The sequence below is a fragment of the Schistocerca serialis genome, chromosome 3 (genome assembly GCF_023864345.2).
Source record: "Schistocerca serialis cubense isolate TAMUIC-IGC-003099 chromosome 3, iqSchSeri2.2, whole genome shotgun sequence".
Classification (NCBI taxonomy): domain Eukaryota; kingdom Metazoa; phylum Arthropoda; class Insecta; order Orthoptera; family Acrididae; genus Schistocerca; species Schistocerca serialis.
This window is the reverse complement of record NC_064640.1, coordinates 780534534-780540008: the sequence shown is the minus strand read 5'-3', so window position 1 is coordinate 780540008 and position 5475 is coordinate 780534534. Positions and strand designations below refer to the sequence as shown.

The following is a 5475-nucleotide window of genomic DNA, read 5'->3' as shown; positions in this document are numbered from 1 at the left end:
ACACATCTGAAATGTGACGTCCACTATTCAAAGTCCTGTCAATGCGAACAAGAGGTGACCGAGACGCGTAACCAATGGTACCCCATACCATCACGCCGGATGATACGCCAGTATGGCGATGAAGAATACACACTTCCAATGTGCGTTCACCGCGATGTCGCCAAACACGGATGCGACCATCATGATGCTGTAAACAGAACCTGGATTCATCCGAAAAAATGACGTTTTGCCATTCGTGCACCCAGGTTCGTCGTTGGGTACACCATCGCAGGCGCTCCTGTCTGTAATGCAGCGTCGAGGATAACCGCAGCCATGGTCTCCGAGCTGATAGTCCATGCTGCTGCAAACGTCGTCGAACTGTTCGTGCAGATTGTTGTTGCCTTGCAAACGTCCGCATCTGTTGACTGAGGGATCGAGACGTGGCTGCACGATCCGTTACAGCCATGCGGATAAGATGCCTGTCATCTCGACTGCTAGTGATACGAGGCCGTTGGGATCCAGAACGGCTTTCCGTACTACCCTCCTGAACCCACTGATTCCATATTCTGATAACAGTCATCGGATCTCGACCAACACGAGCAGCAATGTCGCGATACGATAAACCGCAATTGCGATAGGCTACAATCCGACCTTTATCAAAGTCGGAAACGTGGTGGTACGCATTTCTCCTCCTTACACGAGGCATCACAACAACGTTTCACCAGGCAATGCCGGTCAACTGCTGTTTGTGTATGAGAAATCGGTTGGAAACTTTCCTCATGTCAGCACGTTGTAGGTGTCGCCACCGGCGCCACCCTTGTGTGAATGCTCTGAAAAGCTAGTCATTTGCATATCACAGCATCTACTTCCTGTCGGTTTAATTTCGCGTCTGTAGCACGTCATCTTCGTGGTGTAGCAATTTCAATGGCCAGTAGTGTATTAATCTCCAAGTTCTAAGTTCCATGTAATATTTTACAAAAATTTTTATTGTTCTGAACACTTTTAATAATAATTTCCACGACAGATAATAGGTAAGCACATACATAGGTTTATATGTTTCATACGTGTGGGGCCTCGAACTTCAAACTGACTCTTATTTAGTGAACGTATTTTGGTTTTGTTTGGGATTTGGGGTTCGTTGAGGCCCCTCAGAACCAGAGGTCCGGAGAGGGCCGCCACCTCCTCCCCCTCCCGCCTCCTCCGTACACAAGTTCCAGAGACGTCGTCGGCGGCATAGAGTATGCATAACTTGAATCTGTGGCTACGCTTTCGGTCATACTGGGTTATCAATCTATCATTATTATCTCCACTATAGCGACGTCTTTACGAGTTTATTAAAGAAAGCGCCGGATTTCACGATTTGTCCAAATTGAAACTGCTATCTCTGTTAATCAAATTCATCGCCAAACCAATTTAAGTTGCTTCTATCACCAGTGTACAGACAGTAGTCAAGTGTCATGAAAATGTCGAAGTTCTAGTGTCGACTTCATGTTTTTAGGCCTAGTGATGCAAGAAGCAGTGGGAGGTATAAACTCCTACAAAAAGCCCGTATGGTGGGATCAGATGACATTGTAGGCGAATAGTGTAACGACAAATTCATACGCCCCATTCACCTGATTCGTCGTTGAATTGTTAAGAAATGCTCTTACATACAGCTCCCAGTGCGGCGGTGCTCCGTCCTGTTGAAAAATGGGTTGTTCGGCTTGCTCGTGCAATTGTGGAAAAAGAGAGATGTAAGAGATAGAGAGTGAACGAGTTGAAATCAGGCAGAAGGCTACTGGCAACGACTTGAACCGGCAACTTACAGCTGGCGCCTGGCTAAACTTTTACACTACTGGCCATTGAAATTGCTACACCACGAAGATGACGTGCCACAGACGCGAAATATAACGGACAGGAATAAGATGCTGTGATATGCAAATGATTAGCTTTTCAGAGCATTCACACAAGGGTGGCGCCGGTGGCGACACCTATAACGTGCTGATATGAGGAAAGTTTCATGCCGATTTCTCATATACAAACAGCAGTTGACCGGTGTTGACGGGTGAAACGTTGTTGTGATGATTCGTGTAAGGAGGAGAAATGCGTACCATCACGTTTCTGACTTTGATAAAGGTCGGAGTGTAGCCTATCGCGATTGCGGTTTATCGTATTGGGACATTGCTCTCGCGTTGGTTAAGATCCAACGACTGTTAGCAGAATATGGAATCGGTGGGTTCAGGAGGGTAATACGGAACGCCGTGCTGGATCCCAACGACCTCGTATCACTAGCAGTCGAGATGACAGGCATCTTATCCGCATGAAAGTAAGAGCCTACGGAATATCACACCAGCTGTGTGGCTGGATTGAAGAGTTTTTAGCAAACAGAACACAGCATGTTGTTCTGAATGGAGAGACGTCTACAGACCTTAAAGTAACCTCTGGCGTGCCACAGGGGAGTGTTATGGGACCATTGCTTTTCACAATATATATAAATGACCTAGTAGATAGTGTAAGAAGTGCCATGCGGCTTTTCGCGGATGATGCTGTAGTATACAGAGAAGTTGCAGCATTAGAAAATTGTAGTGAAATGCAGGAAGATCTGCAGCGGATAGGCACTTGGTGCAGGGAGTGGCAACTGACCCTTAACATAGACAAATGTAACGTATTGCGAATACATAGAAAGAAGGATCCTTTATTGTATGATTATATGATAGCGGAACAAACACTGGTAGCAGTTACTTCTGTAAAATATCTGGGAGTATGCGTGCGGAACGATTTGAAGTGGAATGATCATATAAAATTAATTGTTGGTAAGGCGGGTACCAGGTTGAGATTAATTGGGAGAGTCCTTTGAAAATGTAGTCCATCAACAAAGGAGGGCCGGCCGGAGTGGCCGTGCGGTTCTAGGCGCTACAGTCCGGAACCGAGCGACCGCTACGGTCGCAGGTTCGAATCCTGCCTCGGGCATGGATGTGTGTGATGTCCTTAGGTTAGTTAGATTTAATTAGTTCTAAATTCTAGGCGACTGATGACCTCAGAAGTTAAGTCGCATAGTGTTCAGAGTCATTTGAACCATTTTTTGAACAAAGTAGGCGGCTTTCATAACACTCGTTCGACCTATGCTTGAGTATTGCTCATCAGTGTGGGATCCGTACCAGATCGGGTTGACGGAGGAGGTAGAGAAGATCCAAAGAAGAGCGGCGCGTTTCGTCACAGGGTTATTTGGTAAGTGTGATAGCGTTACGGAGATGTTTAGCAAACTCAAGTGGTAGACTCTGCAAGACAGGCGCTCTGCATCGCGGTGTAGCTTGCTGTCCAGATTTCGAGAGGGTGCGTTTCTGGATGAAGTATCGAATATATTGCTTCCCCTACTTATACCTCCCGAGGAGATCACGAATGCAAAATTAGAGTGATTCGAGCGCGCACGGAGGCTTTCCGGCAGTCATTCTTCCCGCGAATCATACGCGACTGGAACCGGAAAGGGAGGTAATGACAGTGGCACGTAAAGCACCCTCCGCCAAACACCGTTGGGTGGCTTTCGGAGTATAAATATAGGTGTAGATGCAGATGACTGTAACGGATCGTGCAGCTACGTCTCGATCCCTGAGTCAACAGATCGGGACGTTTGCAAGACAACAACCATCTGCGCGAACAGTTCGACGACGTTTGCAGGAGCAGGGACTATCAGCTCGGAGACCATGGCTGCGGTCACCCTTGACGCTGCATCACAGACAGGAGCTCCTGCGATGGTGTACTCAACGACGAACCTGGGTGCACGAATGGCAAAACTTCATTTTTACGGATGAATCCAGATTCTGTTTACAGCAACATATTTATGAATTTTTTTTTTGTATTTTACGCACTTACATAATTCAAAAAACAACTTCACCTGCTGTCAACGACAACGTGGGCAGCGATGGATCACACCTGACACCTGGGGCGTCTCGTATTGGACGAATAAAGAGAAAAACATCTGTCGCGTCCTCTAAGAAGGAATCATACCAGCTTCTGCCTTAAGCTACTTACGGAAACCGAGGTAAATCTAAATACCTGTCGACGGATGAATTCGAACGTGGTCCTCCTTGATCAACATGAACAGTATCTCACAACTTCTTGGTAAGTCACTCTGATCATACATTTCAGCAAGATAATGCCCGAGAATTACTACTACTTGTCTTCGCGCTTGCCAAACCCTACGGAGGCAAGCAATATGATAGGATCTCTCCCCAATTGAGAAAGGTTGGAGCACCTGTGGGTAGGGCCCTCCAAAGGTCTTGGAATTTTGACGATCTAACGCTTCAATTGGACTGAGTGTTGTACGAATCCCTCAGGATGACATCCAACAACTCTATCGATCAATGTCTAGCCTATTAAATGCTTGCATAAGGGCCGAAGTGGACCAGTGCGTTTTTGACTTGCTCAATCCGCGAAGCTTTCTCACTTGAATAACTCATCAACCCTTTCTGAAATTGTAATCGTTTGTTTCTCTGAACATGTGCATCACATTTACTGCTTTACGCATCACTCGGATATTGCTTCGTGGTGCGTCGTTTTTCCTGCCTTACAGTGTAGCAATGTCCACAATCAAGAGCACCCGTAACCTCCGGGGGCGGGGTGGGGCCGCAGCCGCCTCCCCCCCTCCCGCCTACCCTCCCCCCCGCCCCCCACAGCTCTCAGGAAAGTCAGTATTACGCAGGCTGCTTTCAAGTATCCATTCCCCTTTCAAAATATTAAATATACTCCTTGTCCCGAGGTCTATCTACCTCCCCCCCCCCCCCCACAGACCCCCTCGTCCCACCACTCGACAAACTATCGGATGGGCGCCCCCTTGTCTGCGGTCCCTTTGCGGTTTAAAACGTTTAAACTTGTAATTCAGCGCAAATCGAAAAAGATATGGTCATTTATGTCACATATTTTGATACTTCAAAACTCACTTGCAAAAGCACAGCAGCAGCACTCCGTCTCCACGCTACAAGTGGCCCATCGGGATCATCCGACCGCCGTGTCATCCTCAGCGGAGGATGCGGATAGGTCAGCACACCGCTCTCTCGGTCGTTGATGGCTTTCTTTGATCGGAGCCGCTACTGTTCGGTCGAGTAGCTCTTCAGTTGGCATCACGAGGCTGAGTGCACCACGAAAAATGGCAACAGCGCATGGCGCCCCGAATGGTCACCCACCCAAGTGCCGGCCACGCCCGACAGCGCTTAACTTCGGTGATCTGACGGGAACCGGTGTATCCACTGCGGCAAGGCCGTTGCCCACTTGTAAAAGCCTATAGATAAAGTCTTTGTACACGTAACTAAGTTTTAACGGAACCCTCAGAGTGCGGGTCTTGCTCGCATTTGTCCTGTAGTCTTTTGTAAGTCTTGAGTTACAGCTGTCTGAGGTTTAATTATGAAAGAAATCTCTCAAAATCCATCAATACTACATATGTTACAGAAGCAAGACCTAGTAGTTCATAAAATATACGACTTATTTATAAAACTACAAATTAAAATTTGAAAAATAACGCTA

The 5475-nt window shown here is 47.1% G+C and overlaps 1 pseudogene; it reads right to left on the bottom strand.

Moving 5' to 3' along the window:
* Positions 1 to 5102: 5102 nt before the first annotated feature.
* Positions 5103 to 5220, bottom strand: LOC126471933 (5S ribosomal RNA; annotated as a pseudogene).
* Between the last annotated feature and the right edge of the window lie 255 nt (positions 5221 to 5475).